The sequence below is a fragment of the Palaemon carinicauda genome, chromosome 1, assembly GCF_036898095.1.
Source record: "Palaemon carinicauda isolate YSFRI2023 chromosome 1, ASM3689809v2, whole genome shotgun sequence".
In the NCBI taxonomy this organism is placed as follows: Eukaryota; Metazoa; Arthropoda; class Malacostraca; order Decapoda; family Palaemonidae; genus Palaemon; species Palaemon carinicauda.
Window position 1 is genome coordinate 145,023,997 of NC_090725.1, and position 21,176 is coordinate 145,045,172.

The 21,176-nt window shown below is 43.3% G+C and overlaps 1 protein-coding gene across 4 annotated transcripts in view; it reads right to left on the reverse strand.

Annotated features, from left to right (window-relative positions):
• Positions 1-21,176, reverse strand: part of LOC137652381 (UDP-N-acetylglucosamine transporter-like) — a 188,722-nt gene that overhangs the window by 16,207 nt on the left and 151,339 nt on the right. The gene's annotated exons all lie outside the window — the stretch shown is intronic.

Here is a 21,176-nt window from a genome sequence, read left to right on the forward strand (position 1 = left end):
TGTCAAAGGACTTGAGGGTATACTTCCCTAAATAAAAGGATGTGAAGGTTGTTAGGTACTTGCAAACTCCTATCTTCATCAACTGTCCAATTGCCAGATTCTTTTGGAGGGCTAAAGATAAACAAATACCCCTGACCTCATGAGTTCTAGCTCGAGCTGTTTCCTTGACCACCTCATTGGCCGAGGCATATACTCTTTTGATTGTCTCACAAAGTCAGAGAGAGACTATGCTCTTCAGCACCTCTTTTTTGGCTCTGCCATTTTGAGATTCCTCTTCTGAAGGCAGTGCAAAGCCCTCAATGGATTCAAACACATCTCCTCTCGATTACCACCCGACGCTTCACTTTTCAATGGGATGGCAAAGATCTCGAACCTGGGGTTATGTGCTAACCAGTTCTGAGTTTTGGATACAAATTCAGGTACAAAACTAAAGGAAGCCTCCTTCCAAGTCTTAGCATGGGGTACTGCAAAAGATTCAGCGCAACTCGCCTAACCTCTTAGCTAATACTAAGGCTAGCAATAAGATAGTTTTAAAAGTTTGATCTCCGACTAGTGATCTTTTCAAAGGATCATATGGGGCATGAGTAAGAGACTTGAAAACAAGTCCTGTCCCACTCCGTAGGCCTGAGATCATTAGGTGGGCAAGACTACTCGAAGCTCCTCACAAGCATAGATGATTCACATGAGGAGGCAAGGTCTATGCTCTTCAGTTAAAAGACAAGAATCAAGGCGGAGCAATAGACTTTCACATATATGGATGAGAGGAGTTTCGCTTGGTGAAGATTGACAAGGAAGTCTGCAAGTATGCAATCTGCGTTACAGATGCTCCAACCGGATACGTACCTCTTCTATGACCTCCAAAGAGGAGAGGGGATGAGAAGACTTTGCAATCACAGAGCTGGAAATACTGTCTTTCACAGACTTGGTTCTGCTAACTCTCTGAGCTTGTTACTGCAATTGCCTGATAGAAAGACTCTTGATGTTGCCAATTCCCCCTACAAAAAAAGAGAAAGCTATCTCGGTCCTGTAGAAACTGCCTCCCAGAAAAGGCCAGGATCAACCAGTCACTGAAATACATCAAAAGAGGAATCCTGTACATGTGGGGATAAGCTTTCAAAATTGATTGATTATTAAATATCATCTGTCATCATAATAGCGATGGTTACTAATGCCAACACATTTAGTTAACAATTATGTATTCCTTATTTAAACAATGCTTAAATCTTATTAAATAAGTTAGTTTCCACAAGAAACTTAAAAAGGCAATCCACATTGCACATAAGAGTTAATGGCACCAAGCAATCTTCACAGTATGGCTGATGTTCTTCACTCATCAAAAAGCTGAGCATCAATCTGGTGTGATGAATTTTCATTTGATGTAACACTATTTCTCTTGATCTTTGGATGTCAAAATGTGTCCATGGGCACGATGGCTTAACAATTTCACTCATTTTCTGATTTCCTGACTCCCAATTAAAGTTTCAAGTGTCTCCAAGTATAGACTGAATTATGGGGTACATATCCTTTGCAAGTACCATAAAGTTATTTCTTATACGACTATGAACTGCCTCCTTTGCCAGTGTTTTTGCTCATTTCCCTTGATATCGACATGAGCAGGAACTCAACAAAATTCAATATTCTTACCTCTATTTCCTATTAGATAAAGCCATTCTAGAATCTCTATTATTATTGTATGTAACAAATGAAAGTGGTTCCATGCCATCAATACACTCAAGGAGTCCAAAAATAAGTAATCTTTATCAGGTAAGCAGAAAACTTCCTTGACTGCCATTAAAATAGCCTAACACCCAGCTATAAAAATGGAAACTGAATCAGATAATCTAACAGCTAGTAAAATTTGGAAGACATGTCCCAAATCTAACACCAGTGCTGGACTTGGACCCATCAGTAAAAGCTACAACAGAGTCCTTATGGCATTCTATGTGCTCCAGGAAAGTGACTCTTCTTATCTCTTTGGATGTTTCTCGTTTTGAATCCGCTATACATTTACAGAATTCTACCGAGAGTACATTCCATGGAGGTACTTTAAAGTACTCTACAAGTAAAATTTTACATTTGAGGATCTCAATTTTCTCGCAGGTTCTTAAAGCTCTATACCCTAGAGGTTTTGGGCATCTAGGGCAGTTATCATACAGAGTAATAAATTTTACATTAAAAACAGTTTCATATGTGAGTGACTTTGGCAGCTTTTGAAGTCTAAATCAACATCGGTCAAAAAGCCTTTCACAAGCATTTACCAAAAGACTAGTTATAGGTGATAACTTTAAATCTTCACTGGCTAATCCTATTCCAACGTTGCATACAGAGTCTAATAGTGCCAGTGCTACTTTTGTTGCTAAGGAATATATTTCACAGCCGTATGCAACTTTAAAGGCAATTAATGTTTTGTAAAAATTTAGAAGGTGCTTTCGATCAGCTCCCCAAGAACTATGGGATAAAACTCTAAACAAATTAAGACTGAATAAATTTCATTTCATTATTGCAAGAAATTCTTTTCTAATATATGTATAAGTTAAGGTCAGGATGAACACCCCTTATACGACAAGAATGAATTGCCACAGTTTTCAAGGATGAAAACTTAAATCCTTGTTTGGCAGCCCATTCTGATATTTCATTAATAGTTAGCTGAAATCTTTCTTTTGGCAACAGCTACTAGTGATGCAGCAAATGAGATTGAGGTGTCATCAACAAAAAAGATGTATCGTATGCCTCCTCCAAGTCAAAGAAAATGGATATGAGATGCTTTTTGCTAGAAAAAGCTTCACAAATTGATGCCTCTAATCATAAAATATAAATTTACAAATACAAGATATTAATGCAATTGGCCATCTTTACCATGTTTTAAAAAAGCTAAAATTATCGAAATATTCTAAATATTTGGGAATAAACTTCTTCCCAATTCTATTGATGATACCGAGCAGAAATTATTTATTTCCTATGAGTAAATGTTTGATTACTGAATGTGATATTATCAATTCCAGAAGCCAAATTACTACATGCACATAAGGCTGACAAAAGTTCTTTCATGATAAAAGACAAATATGGTTCCATTCTTACAGTTCCAAAGTCGTGAGGGTGATTTTGTAAGCATTGTTGATAATACAAAGATGAAGGATTCTTTAAAGATTTTTTATAAATGATCTGCAAATGCTTCACTTATATCACCTGGATTTTGTAAAATTTGACCACTGCATTCAATTACAGGTACAGTAATACCTCGACATAAGAGTATACCAAAATACGAAAAATTTGAGATACGAGGAAAGTTTCAAGCAAATCTTTTCCCCGAGATAAGAGACAAATTTGAGATACGAAGATACGAGACGGTTCCCTATGCGGCCGAGTGTGCGAGAGGCTGCTCACGAGGACAGCATCAGTCGCTCTTTCCCGTCGGATATCCGTCGCGTAAAGCTATCTCCGAGCATTGGCCGTTGTGTTTGCCTTTTTTACTTGTTTTTTGCATTAATCAGTACAGAATTATGTGAATAAGCAATGGGTCCAAAGCAAGCAAGTGCAAACAAGGGTAGTGAAAAGAAAAAGAGTATGATGACAATTGAGATAAAGCATGAAATAATAAAAAAACATGAGAGTGGTGTAAGAGTGACTGAGCTGGCTCGCCAATATGAGAGGAGTACATCCACAATATGTACCATCCTCAAGCAGAAGGATGCTATAAAGAGCACCAAGTCTTCCAGAGGACTAACCATCCTTTCCAAGCTGCGCAGTGAATTCATGACGAGATGGAGAGGCTTCTTTTAATATGGATAAAGGAGAAACAGTTGGCGGGAGATAGCGTGACTGAGACTATCATCTCTGAAAAGGCCAGCGGAATCTACGATGACTTGAAAGGAAAGCAAGCAGCTGAGCGAGGGGAGACTTCGACGCCAGCGGAAACCTTCAAAGCCAGTCGTGGCTGATTGGATAATTTCAAAAATTGGACTGGGATACACTCGGTTGTGAGGGATGGGGAAGCAGCTGGTTCCATCTCGAAAGCCGCGGCGGACTACGTCAAAACCTTTGTCTCAGTTATCGAAGAACAAGGATAAGGATACATCCCCCAAAGAGTGTTCAACTGCAATGAAACTGGCCTTTTCTGGAAGAAGATGCCCAGGAGGACATTCATCACGGCAGAGGAGAAGAGACTACCGGGCCATAAACCCATGAAGGACCGGTTAACTCTAGCCATGTGTGCCAATGCCAGCGGTGACTGTAAGGTCAAGCCACTGCTGGTGTACCACTCAGAAAACCCACGTGCTTTCAAGAGCCAAATGATCTGGAAAGAAAAACTTCAAGTGATGTGGTGTGCTAATGCTAAGGCAAGGGTTACGTGGCATTTCTTCACAGAATGGGTAAATCTGTGCTTTGGTCTGGCAGTCAAAAAATATTTGCCGAGAAAAGCCTGCCAATGAAATGTCTCCTGGTCCTCGACAATGGCCCTGGTCACCCTCCTGGTCTCGAAGAGGACATTCTTGATGAGTACAGGTTCATCAAGGTCCTTTATCTCCCGCCCAACACCACGCCACTCCTCCAGCCCATGGATCAACAAGTAATATCCAACTTTAAAAAACTGTACACGAAGCATTTGTTCAAGAAATTCTTCGATGTCACAGACAACACCAGTCTTACCCTTCGTGAATTTTGGAAGGAATATTTCAATATCGTCCATTGCTTAAAATTAATTGATGATGCATGGCAGGGTGTCACACGAAGAACTCTTAATTCAGCATGGAAGAAATTGTGGCCAGCTTCCGTCGCTGAGAAGGACTTTGAAGGGTTCGATACGCCAGACTCTGATGAACCTGAACCTATTGTGGTGGATGAAATTGTGTCTCTTGGAAAGTCCATGGGACTGGAGGTACAGTAGATGAGGCAGACGTGAACGACCTTGTTGAGGAGCATCAGGAAGAGCTCACGACACAGTAATTGATCAAGCTCCAGGAGATGCAACATTCGGAGGTGTTGCAGGAGCTCAGTAGTGAGGAGGTGGTGGAAGAGGAGGACCACCTTTCTACGAAGGAAATCAGAGACATGTTAGCGAAGTGGCAGGAGTTTTCTGATTTTATGGAAAAGAGGCACCCGGACAAGTTGGCGAGTGGTCGTGCGTTAGCCTTTTGTGACGACACTTGTGTACGTCATTTTCATGACATTTTGAAGGGGAGACAAAAGCAAACATCCCTAGATAGGTTTCTTTTAAAAAGGCCGGCAAGAAGTGAAGGTGAAAGCAAGTCAAAAAGCAAGGCAAAAAGAGCCAAGCTGGAAGAAGTAAAAAAAAAATGAAAATTAAAACAAAATTAGAATTAAGTTTAGTGTAACGTAAGATTAACATTTATTTTTAAGTGAGTGTACAGTATGCTAATTTCATTTAAGTTGAATTTAAAGTTTAAGTTATGTTACGTAGTATTACAAAAGTGTAGCGTACAGAATGTGTTGCCGTCAAGTCTCTCTCCTCCCCTTTCTCTCTCCTTCCTCCTCCGCACACACCGCTGTTAGCCGCTACTGTCTGTCTCGAAGGTAAGAACTCCATAATAATGTCACATTTTATAGATCATAACCAGTACATAGGTACAGTGAGCCCTCGCTACTTCGCGGTTCGACCATCGCGGATTTACCACTTCGCGGATTTTTTTCATAACCCATATATATAAACATATCGCGGATTTACCACTTCGCGGATTTTTTTCATAACCCATATATATAAACATATCGCGGATTTTCCGGAAATTTCGAAAATACAGTACCGCGATATATGAAAACCCCAAATACGATATTTCGTTGCCTGTAATTCCATTAATACTGTAATTAGTAAAATCTGCTCTTACTGATGGTTCATTGCATTACATATGACATATAATTCAGTACAGAAAGAAATAAAACACGAAAAGAGAATGTGATCATACGATAATTCAGTATACAGTACGTAGTAAAATTAAATCGAACATGAAACGCAAATCAGATGCAGTCATACAGTATTAGAATGGTGTAAGGCTGCTGATGGCTACTACTGTACTACAAATGTAATGGATGTGCATCTTTTCCATGAATCTTTTGTATGTATACGTACGTAGTACTGCATCCAATAATATTCTTTGTTGCAAAAATCACATCTCGAATAAGCATACATATCCTACAACAAAACAAGCGTAAAATAGCGTACGTAAAGCTATACTGTATACGTAGGGTACCTTGTATTTGAATTGGTAACTACTACGTAGCATATAAGACGGATTGTGATTGGTTCAAGCGCTGATAGATGACGAATCAGAACCCAAGTTTTGTAATCTAGCCTGTGATTGGTGTTTTGACTGCTTCTCCAACCTCCAGCATCTTTACGCGGCCACTTCATTTGCCGCTCTCTCGCCGTGTAGATGCTGCTACGTTATTGTGAACTTTAATCTGTGCTGTGCATGACTGTTTTAAGTTGAACTTTTTGTTGAACTTTCTGTTTAACCCCTACTGTACAATGGCTCCCAAGCATTCTGCTTCTGCTAAGGCTGGTAGTGAGCCTAAACGCCACCAAAAGATGATGACGATTGCTGAGAAGGTGACGCTTCTCGATATGTTAAAAGAAGGCAGAAGTTACACAGCCGCAGCCCACCATTTTGGAGTTAACGAATCCACCATTCGCTACATCAAGAAGGACGAGGCGAACATTAGAAAGACAGCTACCATCACCTTTAGCAGATCAGCGAAGCGAGTCGTTACCACACGTAATAAAACGATCGTACGCATGGAAGGTGCTTTAGCAGTCTGGATTGCCGACTGCCGGAAGAAGAACATAGCCTTGGATACGAACACCATCCGAACCAAGGCTTTGAGCTTGTATGAGAATTTTGCGGCAAAAGAACCTCAAGACGACGATGGCGACCAGGCTGAAGAAGATGATGTAGATGAACTTCAACCAGGGACATCCACTGATTCCCAGCCTCAGAAACAATGTTTTTCCGCCAGCAAAGGATGGTTCGCGAAGTTTCAGAAACGCTTCGCCCTGAAAAGCGTTTCCCTGCATGGCGAGGCTGCTTCCGCTGCTGAAACTTATGCGAACATTATCGCTGAAGGTGGATACAAGCCGGAACAAGTCTTTAATATGGATGAGACTGGCTTGTTTTGGAAGAGAATGCCGTCGCAAACTTTCCTGTTCAAAGAAGAAGCCAAAGCCTCTGGCTTTAAAGCGTTCAAAGATCGCGTAACCCTCGTGATACGTGGCAATGCTGCTGGATTTTTGCTAAAGCTGGGGCTTATTTACAAGTCGAAAAATAAAAATAAGAATCTCCTTCCCGTGTACTGGATGCATTATCAAAAAGCATGGATTACGAAGATGCTGACCTCCAACTGGTTCCACCAGTGTTTTATCCCGCAAGTCAGCAAATATCTCGTAGAGAAGGGCTTGCCATTTAATATCCTTCTCCTTATGGATAACGCTGGTGGACACGCAACCGACCTGTCGCATGAGGGCATTCAGGTTGAATTCCTGCCACCCAACACCACGTCATTAATTCAACCGATGGACCAAGGGATTATCAGGGCGTTCAAGGCCCTCTAAACGAAGAATACCTTGGCGGACCTCGTTGCGTGTGTGGATGCTGCCCTAGAAGATGAAGATGAAAATTTCAATTTGAAGGCGTACTGGCGGAAGTACACAATAGCCACGTGCCTGCAGAACATTCAGAAGGCACTGCAAGAAATGAAACCTGCAACCGTTAATGCGAGCTGGAAGAAGTTGTAGCCCCAGATTGTTTACGACGACGAGGGATTTACGCCGTCTGAAATTCAACACTCTGCAATACGCAAATCTGTGCAGTTGGCTACGATAATTGGAGGTGACGGGTTTGGCGACATGACGACTGAAGACGTCGACGAGTTGTTGGACTGCCATTCCCTGCCGCTAACTGACGCAGACCTAGAAGACCTGACGAAATCGGCCAGTGAAGAAGACAGTGAAACGCAGGAAGAGACCCAAGAAAATGTCGAAGAAACGGGCTTAACATTAGAACGGCTTGCCAAGTTCTGCAACCATGCGAAGGAGTTGAAAGAAATGTCGCAAGAGTGGGACGAGGATATGGTTCGGTCTATGCAATTCTGCAACAAGATCGATGACGACATGACTCCCTACAGGATGCTCTTCGAGCGAAAAAAGAAACAGCGGCAGCAACTTCCGATCACAATGTTCTTCCAGCCTCGCAAAAAAGAGCCAGTTCCTCCTGCTACTACGCCTTCGGAAGAAATTGAAGAAGTGTCCCAGGAAGAAGTTGAAGAGGTGTCCCAGGAAAAGACACCTCCGTCTGAAGAGACGTAAAATACTATCATTGGCTGCACAGTAGAAGACATCATCAGCTTCATCATCATCATTTCTACTGTGCAGCAAATTCATCGCCATCATCATTCAAGTTTTTCTTCAACTTCTTTCGTGGTGAGTACAGTAACAATCTTTATTTTTTACTTTAATATTCTAACATTTTAATATTTGTGCCTGTTTTAGTTTAGTATGCATTAAGTTAAAGGGAAGGTTTTAAAAGTCTGAATATACATGTTATAACCTATCATATTTTTTTGTTTAAAATTTACAATTACTGTACATACGTAAAACAACACACACACACACACACACACACACACACACTCTCTCTCTCTCTCTCTCTCTCTCTCTCTCTCTCTCTCTCTCTCTCTCTCTCTCTCTCTCTCTCTCTCTCTCTCTCTCTCGTAAATTGTTTTCCTGCTTTGCTACGTATGTACTGTATGATTTTATATAGATACGGTAAATAATATTTGTAATAACATATTTTCTAAAAGCTTTTACTGTAATATCATTATCTATCACTTTCATCATGTGCGTTAAATGCCTTCGTTTGTTTACTGAGCATGGTTGTTTACTGAGCGTACTTTATGACGCCGTCGTTTCAGGCGGCGTCATAAAGAAAAACATTTCATTTGGAAGTCCTAAGAAAAATTAAGTAAAACATTGGTAATAACAAAATCAACATACTGTACTGAATAATCAATATAATAGATGCAAAAACTAACCTATACACAGATGTGTAAATGCGTTTGTTTCTTTATTCTGATCAGAGATAAACATAAACAAAACATTGGTTGCCATTTTTTATCGTGCTTTTTGGCGTGTTTAGGAAACGCACGATATAAAATCGCCTTTAATATTTGTGCCTGTTTTAGTTTAGGGTACTGTAGTACATGCATTAAGTGTTCTGTACATTAAAGGGTAGTTTGTTAACAGTACTACGTACAAGGGAAGGTTTTAAAAGTCTGAATATACATGTTAAATAAATACGTAAATATGGTGTCACTACTTCGAGGATTTTCATTTATCGCGGTCGGGTCTGGAACCTATCTACCACGATAAACGAGGGCTCACTGTATTTGTTATTTTGTGAGCGTAGGTTGTGAATTAGAACAATTAAAAACATGTTTTTCTATTGTAATATAATGTATTTATGTGTTTTTTCAGCGGGTGGGAACGGATTAATTTTTTTTTTTATTTTATATGGGAAAAACTGATCCGAGATATGAGCGAATTGACATACGAGCTCAGGTCCCCGGAACGCATTAAGCTCGTATGTCAAGGTATTACTGTAATGGTAATGAAATGAGTTTTTCGCTGATCTTTTTTTCATTTTTGTCCAGCCTTCCTTTAAGTTATGTTTTTTTTAATTAATTTTGGATATAAAATTTATCCAAGACTTGAACTTAAACTCGTTAGATTTGGTATGAAAACTTAGCTCTTGCTTTCTTATAACAAACTAAATATTACCTACGGTACAAGGCTGACACCGATATTGGGAAAATGCAGCTCTCAGCTTTACGAGAATTCGACACTGAATATACCATCAAGACTGGTTTACAGGCTTCAGATCCTAATCCATATATCGGGTTACCATAATCTATTCTTGATAATACTAATGCTATATAGATCATCAGTAAAGTTGATCTCTTTGCACTCCATATAGTATTAGAAAACTTTTTCCTTAAGCTTAGATCATTATTACATTTAGATTTGATGTAAGACGTGATTTCTAATCGAGGCGAGTATCGAATATTAATTCCAAAATATTACCCGATCTTGGAATCAGATTCGAGTGTCACCCAGTGTGAGGCTTAGTTCTTGGGTTTGCTCCCATCTGCTGCAGAGTCTAAAACCAACAGAAGCAGTCCAAACTTCTATTCTGCATATGAAGTGATTTAGAATTAATTGTGGGTGACAGATTTTTTGATTAGTATACAGTATTGCACAGTGGTCCACTTCAAGGCTCCATTGCACTCACGGTGGCATTTGAGCTACTATGTCATTAATTATCTGTGCATGAGTGTCCAACTTGAAACACTATCCTGGGGCACATCGCAGTCAAGGTTATAAGATTCATAATAAATATCAACTATATGAGTTGGCAATGTGCTTCCACCAATAAAATTTCTAATAAAAATAGGAAAGTGTCCACAAATACCATTATGATGTAAGGATTTCAGTATTGAACGCCTCCATGTGGTATCGTATGCCTTCTGGGTGGCAAAAAAAAAAAAAATGGCAACTGTCATTTTCTTTCGTTTAAAACATCTATGTATATAATTTTACAAGTATGACAGAGTCCAAGGTAGATCACTCTGATTGTGTGAGCCAAACTGCGAAGTTGATAAAATTTTATGATGAAAAACAACAATTCAAGTCTATAATTTGCCATTTTTTTCAGTAATTTGCAAACAAAACAGATCACTGAAATTGGTCTGTAATTATTTAGATTACTGGGATCATTTCCTGGCTTGGATATTGATATTACTATTGACTGTTTCCATGCCTTTGAAAATAGATGTTTGGTCCAAAGATGATTATATAATCTTGATAGATAGGCCTTTGCCAAAGGAGCTAAATTTTTTATCATATTATCTTTATATTATCTTTACTAGGGGCTGTTGAACTACAATTTGATAATGTAAATTTAAGCTCCTGTTCAGTAAATCTTTATATTATAATTGATATCTTCCACAGTATCAAAATTTAATATACAGTAATTGCTTTTTCTTCTTTTGATGAATTGGAAGTGGACATCCAGATTATCAATACTGCTTATGCTTTCAGTATTTCACCCATTAATATTTGAAATTGCCTGTGTATCATAAACTAGTGACACATTATGCATTAATACATCTCTTGCAGGTCTGCAATAGGAACAATTAATTTTTCTAAATTTCTGCTACGCCTGAATTGAAGTATTTACTGATATACTACATGCATATTTTTGTTACGATATTATCCTTACTTTTATTGCTTCTTTTCTAAATTTAGCAAAAGTCTTATCATAGTATAGTTTCAATCCATTAAATACTTTATTAATTGTATTTCCTAATAATAGGAAAACAAGTACTCAATTTTTTAAAACCTTTATTCAAAGTTTCTAGTTTTCTTCCAATTGCATGATTTTCTTTCAATAATAGGGTTAGTGTATCAGACCGCTAATGCATTATGAGTTTCATTGATTGAGTATTAGTCAGAGGCATAATCATGGTCTTATGAATAATCAAAGGGAGGCACTTGATCCGTATAAAACTTTAAATTACTCCAGTCAGCTATATATGTATTATAATGTTAAATAGGAGGACTTAGTGTATATCCTAACTTGGTTATTAGCATAGGGAAATGGTCACTGCTATAAATACTGTTGGAACAAAGAGCTGAGTCAATTAGGAGTATGTTCCATGAGATTTTGAATAGTAAAAAATGTAATGTCCCTCGCTTCAAATACAGAGGTTATAATAACTCACTGAAAGACCTAAGGAAACCAAAGACTTCTATAGGTCAAACTTGCAGCCAACAGTCTGCACTGTCACAGACGAAGAACCCGCCTCTGAAAAGGTGCACCAAATACTGGGGGTCCCCCACACCCCACCAAAACTTGAAAAGCCTGCCAAAGCACAGGGATGTTGGCAACAGTCGCAGCCCCAGCGGAGATCGAAGTAGCCAAAGGCTTCTTCGCGAGTCTTCTTGGGAGTTACCAAGACAGACCCCGGTGAAGGCTTGGCTTGCCTATTTCTATTCAAGGCGTATTATTTTTTTTATTATTATTATTATTATTATTACTAGCTAAGCTACAACCCTAGCTGGAAAAGCAAGATACTATAAGCCCAAGAGCGCCAACAGGGAAAATAGCCTAGTGAGGATAGGAAATAAGGAAATAAATAAAAGATATAAGTAATGAACAATTACAATAATATTTTTAAAAAACATTAACGGCATTAAAATTAAAAATTTTAAATAATTTTTATTTTTCCTAACATACTTACCGAGAACTACTTTCTTATAGGAGATCACTGGTTATCTCTCTCTGCGACCAGAGTTTTGAATAGATACCACTCCCGCTCCGCGCTCTCAGTAGCTTTTACCCCCGGCATCCAGGAATGTGCCCCGAGGGTAGGATTAACGGTAGGTCGCCCGTTAGTCGGGTCACGTTCCTCATTAAGTTCTATTGCATTAGCATCATGCTAGTAAGGGAAGAAGGCACTCGGGGAAGGAAGGGAGGGCCATTACCCGAAAGTAGTTCTCGGTAAGTATGTTAGGAAAAATAAAAATTATTTAAAATTTTTGATTTGTTCCAACACGAATACTTACTTTCGAACTACTTTCTTATAGGAGACTTACACTTTAGGAGGCGGGAGTGCCAATCTGACCCACTGACCCGGTCGTGGAGGCCAACAGGCCTCAGTATAACGAGACCTACCAGAGAGCGGAAGCGAGGGTAACTATTCAAACAATTCACGTTAGTGTCTAGGAACTCACCTTTTGAAAACTTCTTTCGACGTTTCTTCTCGACGTGTAGTCGTGAAGAATGTGTGATTCCTGGGAACAGACGGTACTCCCCGAAGAAGCAAGTAAGCAACTGGGTTGGAGGTAGGAAAACCGCACTTGTGCCTACCGGTCGCTAGTCTTGAATGTGCCTGGGGTTTACCATTACACCGCTTGGAGGGCGGAGATGACTGTTCCAATGGAGTACCCGTCCAAGGATTTTCTTGAGTAGTCCTTGAGGTAGTGGGCAGTAAAGGTTGACTGGCTCGACCAAGTACCTGCTCGCAGGATTTGTCCTACTGCCATGTTTTTCTCAAAGGCTAAGGAGGTGCTCAGGCCCCTGATGTCATGAGGTCTGGGAGTGCCTGGCACTGCTATGCCAGCTTCCTTGTAGCATCTGGCGATCACCTGTCTCAACCAGAAGGAGATGGTGTTTTTGGAAACTTGTTTCTTATTAATACCCGTGGAAACGAAGAGGCTCTTGACATCCGGTCGGAGATGCGCTGTTCTTTCCAGGTATTTTCTAATTGTTCGCACTGGGCACAATTTTAAGTCTTCTGCATTACCTGTCTTAGGGATGGCAGGAATCGAGAAACCTTCAAACCTCGGGTCCCAGACTGCTGGGTTCTGAGTCTTGGCCACAAAAGAAGGTACGAACTTGAAGGATACTGCTTTCCACCCCTTTGAGTGAGAGACGTCGTATGACAAACCATGGATTTCTCCCACTCTCTTAGCGGACGCCAAGGCCAGCAAGAAGACGGCCTTGAGGGTGAGATCTTTGTCCATGATATCTTTCAAGGGCTCAAAGGGAGGACGACACAGCATCTTCCGGACCAAGGCTAAGTCCCACTGGGGCACTCTCCTCGCTTGAGGGGGGCAAGACTGCTCGAAGCTTTTGACAAGCATTGCTATGTGTCTCGAGGCCCCCAGGTCGATGCCCTTCAGGATGAAGACTTGGCCTAAGGCGGCCCAAACTCCTTTTATGGCTGGGATTGACATCCCTACTTTGTCCCTGAGGAACACCAGAAACTCTGCTATGTCTGGGACAGAGGCCTTAAGAGGTTTAATGTGCCTCTCAGCGCACCACTTTGTGAAGGAGGCCCATTTTGTCTGGTAGACCGCGGCTGACGACTTTCTCAGGTATAGAGACATTCTCTTAGCCGTGGAGGAAGAATATCCTTCTTTCTTCAGGAGCCGCTCTTTAGTCTTCAGGCGTGAAGACGTAGGGAGAGTGGGTTGTCGTGGAGCCTGAGAAAGTGAGGCTGGTGCAGAAGGTCTGACCTGGCGGACAGAGGCCATGGCGGTTGACTCGAAAGGTCTTTTAGATCCGCGAACCACTCTCTCTCTCCGGCCACCAGGGCGCTACCAAAGTCATCTTTAGGTTTCGGGCCGTCCTTACTCTGTTGAGCACTTGTCTTATCAACGTGAAAAGGGGGAAAGGCGTACACATCCAGATTGTCCCACTTGTGCTGAAAAGCGTCTTCTAAGGCTGCTTTCGGGTCTGGTACAGGGGAGCAATAGACTGGGAGTTGGGCGTTGAGGTTGTTGCAAAGAGGTCAATCACCGGGGAACCCCAGCGTTGAATGATGAGCTTGGCTACTTCTGGGAGAAGGGACCATTTTGTCCCTACTATCTGGCCCATTCTGCTGAGGCCGTCGGCCAGAACGTTTTTCTTCCCGGGAATGAACCTTGCTAACATCACCACTTGATTTTCTTCTGTTCAATCTAGAATCTCTATGGTGAGATCGCACAACTCCTTCGATTACAAGCACCCTGCTTCTTTATGTATGCCACTACCGTGGCGTTGTCGCACATCAACGCCACGGTGTTTCCCTTTAGCAGACTTGCGAATTGTAGGCACGCCTTCTGGACTGCTTCCAACTCCAGGACATTGATGTGGAGTTGCCTCTCCCCTTCTAACCAGGTCTCTCGTGCCGTTTCGTCGAGGAGAAGGGTTCCCCATCCCTGGTTGGAGGCGTCTGTGAACAGTAGTAACTCGGGAGGGCCGGTCCCGAAGGGCGTCCCCTTGAGTGAGTTCGACTGGCAATGCCACCATTCTAGGGAGGGTCTCGTGTTTGGAAGGACTGGGATTAGCACCTGCTGTGAATCCGTCTGGCACCAGAGGTTCTTGAGATTCCATTGGATGGATCTGAGCCTTACCCTCCCTTGGGGAACTAGGTTCTCCAATGAGACCAGGTGACCTATCAGCCTCTGCCAGTCTTTCGCCCTCCTGGGGTGTTCTGACAGGAACGGCTGACTAATGTGCCTGAGGTTTCTTATCTTGTCCTCCGAAGGGAAAACTTTTCCCCGAATGATGTCTAATGTCATCCCCAAGTAGTTCATTCTGGTGGATGGGGATAGATTTGACTCCTTCGGGTTGATTACGATCCCCAGATCCTTGCAAAACTGGAGGAGACTTCTCCCTTGTTCCTCCAAGAGGACCATTGAGGCGGAAAGAAGCCACCAGTCGTCCAGGTATCTGATAAGGCGAATGCCTCGTTCGTGAGCCCCCACTGAGACAGCCGTGAAGCCTCTCGTGAACACTTGGGGCGCTGTTGACAGACCAAAGCAAAGGGTCCTGAATTGCAGGATCTGGGAACCCCATTTCACCCGGAGGAACTTTCGACCCGAGGTGTGGACCGGAATCTGGAAGTATGCGTCCTTGGGGTCGATGGTCATCATATAATCTTTCTCCCTCAAGGACAGCAGGACTGACTTCGGAGTGTCCATTTTGAAGTCCGTCTTCTTGATGAACTTGTTGAGAGCTGACAGATCTATAACCGGTCTCCACCCCCCGGTCGCTTTCTCCACCAGGAACAGGCGACTGTAGAAACCTGGCCCTGGGAGAAGAACTTCTTCCATGGCACCCTTCTGTAGCATGGACGATACCTCCTCTTGAAGGGCGGTCCTCTTTAACGGGTCTTTGAGATCTAGCCATTCTGTCCGGTTGGCCGGAATAAGCGGGGGTGGTTCCGTTAGGAACGGAAGTCTGTAGCCCTCCTTTAGTACGGACACTGTCCAAGGTTCTGCTCCTTGAGCCTTCCATGCTTGCCAATGACGTCTGAGGCATCCTCCGACCCGAGGGTTGGGCGGGGATAGGGGGCCTCCCACTCTACCTTCTTCTAGAGGGGCGGCCTGATCTGCCTCTCCTAGAGGCGGAGTAACCAGGCCTGAAGGAGCTTGAGGGCGCTGGAGCTCCCCTGCGGAGGGGCTGAGGCGTTGCGGACCAGGAGGAAGAGGGGGGCCTCTCTCCTCGTAGTGCTGGTAGAGGCTTGGGGTGTTGCGGCACTATCCGAGACGGACCTCTTATAGGGCGGTCTCCTAGGGGTCGTAGGGCTGGGGACGTTAGCCTCCTTCTTTTTCAAGACCTTCTCCATTATGGCTTCTAGTTCCTTCAGAGGAAACAAAGACTCTCCCCACAGGGGAAGGCTGCGAATGGCTCGCGCCTACCTGTCTGGTACTTTCCGAGACACCTTCGCCAGAACAGTGTCTTGCTTCCAGAGCACCCAGTTAGCTGTTAGTGCGAGAGACTGATATGTCAAACACTTAAGGGTTTTACCCCCGGAGGTAATGAGGTCCCTCAGTAGGCCTTACTGGTCAGGGTCCTCGGGGTCGAAGGAGGCTTGTACACCTACCAAAGTGGAAGCCCACCAGTCCAGCCAAGAGGAGACGTTTACTAAGTCCCTCGACATTTTCTCCATCATGGAGGCTTCTGCTGGCGAGAAACAGACTGGGGCCGAAGAGGCTCTACCGTCTGAAACGCCTTGACTAAGGATGTCTACTGCTGACTCCACCTTGAGGGGCCTGGGCGTCGTCCCGCTGGTACATAGACTTTGCCTTGGGGTCTGAGGCCCTGGAGCAATTTTGAGGACCTCTGGGATTTGGGGGCCTCAGCATTGCTGGCCACTACCTTGCCAACATACTCCTGCTCTAGGACTAGATCTCGGGCTAGAGGAAGTGCTAGGGACGTCTTAGGGTGGGAGGGAGTCTGCATGATCCTCAAAAGGCTTGACTTCCAGGAAACTTCGTCCGTAGTCGCAGGTTCCGCTATTTTGTGGTGCCTTCTGAAAAGGCTAACCACTCTCCTATAGACGGAGTCCTCCGTCAGGGAACCCTCCCCTCCGTCAGCCGAGGTCTCGGCTTGGGGCCGGGGAGCTGGGTTACCGGGCACGCCGACTGGACGTCTAGCTCTTTGGGGCCAGGGGCGCCGTCCTGCCGAGGTACTGGATTTCATCTGCGGGGACGTCCGCACCAGGGGCCTGGGTTAATGCAGGCAACGCTGGTTCAGCGGGGACTCTCGTCCGCCCAAGGGCTCTGGGTGCCGAGGATGCGGTTCCCGTGGGCTGACCCGACAGCGGGAACCGTTCCTTCCGACCCGAAGGCCGCACCAGCTGGGCTGGTTCGGCCAGGCCGCCCGACAAGAAGCGCGTTTCCCCCCGCTGGGCGGGGTGAACCGGAGGCTTTGGGGACTTACGCTTACCTGTAGAGTCCTTCCTACGGCTTGATCTCGAGGAGCCGGGTCACCGGGCACTCCCCATCGGGCGCTTCGGTTCTGGAATACCAGGCACTCCCTTGCGGTGGTACCGGTCTTCCCCGGCGGGAGCTCCGCACCAGGTTCGGGGGTCAGAACCGGCATCGCCGTACCGTCGAGGACTACCGTTCGTGTATTCTCTCTGGGGGACGCGGACGCGGATCCCCGTGGGCTGACCCGACGGAGGGAACCGTTCCTTTAAGTCCAAGGGCCGAACCAGCTGTGCTGATTCGGCCAGGCTGCCCGTAAAGAAGCCCGGTTACACACGCTGGCGGGGTGAACCGGAAGCTTCGCGGCCTTACGCCTGCCTGAAGAGGCCTTCTCGCATTTCTCCCTGCGAGGGTTATATCTGCGTCTGGAGGATGGCCTTCGTGGTGAGAAAAACCCTGGGCTGCCGGTCCGGGGAACGCTGCAATACAGACCTGGGAGGCTCCTTCTCGGCGAGGCCCTCGGCTGCAGAAGAGACTGAAAAATACGCCAAAGAGACTGGAGAAGAATTAGGGACATTTTTCCCCCACATGGGGTCATCAGAGGAGACGTGGCCTGCTTGCACCAGGACTCCGTCTCCCCACACACTCTCGAAAGTAGCACTTACCTCGAACTACTTCTTAGGAGTTACCTTCTCCACAATAGACCAACCTCGTCTCCTACTCTGGGTAGGAGAGGGTGGTAGGGAAGCTCTGTCAGGCGAGACGCCCGGCGCCAGTCTTCTTAGGCGAACCCTTCGTCGCCTACTTCTTCTTGGTGCTATACCGCACCCACTCAAACACCTGGGGAAGAGCAATGGGCACTTCCCCGCAACTGACTTACCTCGTCCCCTACTCTGGGTAGGGGAAGATGGCTGTATAAGAAGCTCTATTGGACGAGGCATCGGGAAGTAAGTGGCGAGGAGAGGCTCGTCTTCCTATGAGCCTCTTGGATGTATTCTTCCTCTTGGTGCCGAAGTGCACTCACTGCACTACGTTCCAGGACTAGTAGTCCTGACACGTGGTAGTAGGGGAACGTAAGCTGCCCCTACAAGGGCTAACACCGAGGATAAGGGGAGGAAGAATGATTTATTATAAAATTGTTCCCTTCAGCTATTAATTCCTTGAAGGGAATCAAGGAATACTGCTCCATAACGCACACAACGCACGACGCAAGCACTTAAGGAAACGAATTAAACACAAGGTTGAAAAGTGAACGCACAGGAACACTTGGGAAAGCACACTGGAAAAAACGCAAGTTGCCACGCTGGGAACACGTGGGCCACACAAAGGATCGACAGAGATACGAGAGCGAGAGATGTTCACCTCTCTCGACCAGAGAACTTAATGAGGAACGTGACCCGACTAACGGGCGACCTACCGTTAATCCTACCCTCGGGGCACATTCCTGGATGCCGGGGGTAAAAGCTACTGAGAGCGCGGAGCGGGGGGGGGGGGCTATCTATTCAAAACTCTGGTCGCAGAGAGAGATAACCAGTGATCTCCTATAAGAAAGTAGTTCGAAGGTAAGTATTCGTGTTGGAACAAACAGAAACTTCATATATAAACTATAAAAAGACTTATGTCAGCCAGTTCAATGTAAAAACATTTGCAGCAAGTTTGAACTTTTGAAGTTCTACTGATTCAACTACCCGATTAGGAAGATCATTCCACAACTTGGTCACAGGTGGAATAAACTTCTAGAGTACTGTGAAGTATTGAGTCTCATGATAGAAAAGGCCTGACTATTAGAATTAACTACATGCCTAGTATTACGAACAGGATGGAACTGTACGGGAAGATCTGAATGTAAAGGATGGTCAGTATTATGAAAAAAATATCATGCAACATGCATAATGAAGTAATTGAATGTTGGTGTTAGAGATTAATATCTTGATAAGGAATAAGAAATCTAATAGACTGTAAGTTCCTATCCAACAAATTAAGATGAGAATCAGCAGCTGAAGACCAGACAGGAGAACAATACTCGAAATAAGGTAGAATGAAAGAATTAAAACACTTCTTCAGAATAGAATGATCACTGAAATTCTAAAAAGAATTTTTCAAGTCAATTTTTTGTGCAATTGAAGAAGACATAGACCTAATGTGTTTCTCAAAAGTAAATTTGTCGTCGAGAATCACACCAAATATTTTTATGAGTCAAACAAAGTTAAAGAAACATTATCAATGCTGAGATCTGGATATTGAAGAGCCACTGTCCTTGATCTACTGATAATCATACTTTGAGTTTTGTTAGGATTCAACTTCATGCCCCATAATTTGCACCAAGCACTCCTTTGAGTTTTGTTAGTATTCAACTTCATGCCCCATAATTTGCACCATGCACTAATTTTAGCTAGATATCCATTAAGGGATTCAGCAACTCCAGATCTACATTCAAGAGATGAAATTGATGCAAAGAGAGTATCATCATCTGCACATGCAACAAGCTTGTTTTCTATGCCAAACCACATGTCATGTGCATATAGTATGGAAAGTAATGGGCAAAGAACACTACCCTCAGAAACACCAGATATTACTGTACATTCCTATACTCACTATGCCTGACACTGCACAAGAGGCGGCCATGATCTGCATTCTGAGCATGGGAATGACAGTAACAGCTGCAGACAATCATGCCCCTACAAGAAGCACAGAGGGAGTAAGGATCTACAGCAGGTTTACTCATAAACTGGTTGCAGTAGCCATCCTTCCCCCTATTATGAACATCTTGCTTAACGTTCATCATAATTCATCAAACAACACATTCATTTCTTGTAATAGAAAAAGAAAAAGTTATCTAAGGAACTGACAGTACATGCTTACTCATCAGCGGCCAAATCAAAAGTGAGCTATTTCGGCAAGGAGAGGGGGCAAGGCTTTTCACCCGCCCCCTTCACCATCTGGTTAACCACTTATTAACAAGCTTTAATGACTGTCTCCTGCTTGCAGTGAATAAGTCTCCCTAATCAAAGGACAAAGGCTTATATGGCGCGTAGAAACACACAATCTTTGCCTCAAAAGGCAATGTATACTTTATACATGCCAAAATTAGACCAATATATACAAATACAAAGCTCAATACACACCAAACAATCTTACTTCAGAAGACATACCTTGAATATATAGTTAAATACTAAACAGAACCACATTGCCCTCAAAAGCCTGATAAAATGTGTAAAAGAATTTTCTATACAAACTAACACCACACAATTAACTGTCAAAAGTAAGAGTGTGGATTTCATGCATGGTGGCATTCATACTACATACAAGTGATATGTAGGTTGGCCTAGGAAACAAGCTTGTTGCATATGTAAATAATGTTACTGTATTTGCCTTAATTCCATCTTCTGAATGTACATTTGGGGTTACTGAATACCTTAACAAATATCTAGCTAAAATTGGTGCATGATGCAAATTTTAGGCCATGAAGATGAACCCTAACAAAACTAAAGTATGACTGTAAGTAGGTCGAGGACAGGGGCTCCTCAACATCCAGATCTCTGTATTGATAATGTTTCTTTGACTCCATACAACTCCTTTAAAATTTTGGGTGTCATTCTTGATTGAAAAATTATTTTGGAGAAACACAGTTGGTCTGTTTCTTGTTCAATTGCACAAAAAATTACTTATTGAGAGTCTTTTCAGACTTTTTGTGATCAATCTATTCTCACGCATTTCGATTCTTTCATTTTGCCTTGTTTCAAGACTACTAAATTTCTTATACCTGATCTAGATATTAATCTGTGGCACCATTGTTCAGTTAGTTCTTAATGCAGTTTACCTAAGATTTTTCATAATTCTGACCATCCTTATATTCAGACCGTACCCTCCTCTACATAGTACTAAGTATGGAGTTAACTCTAATAGACAT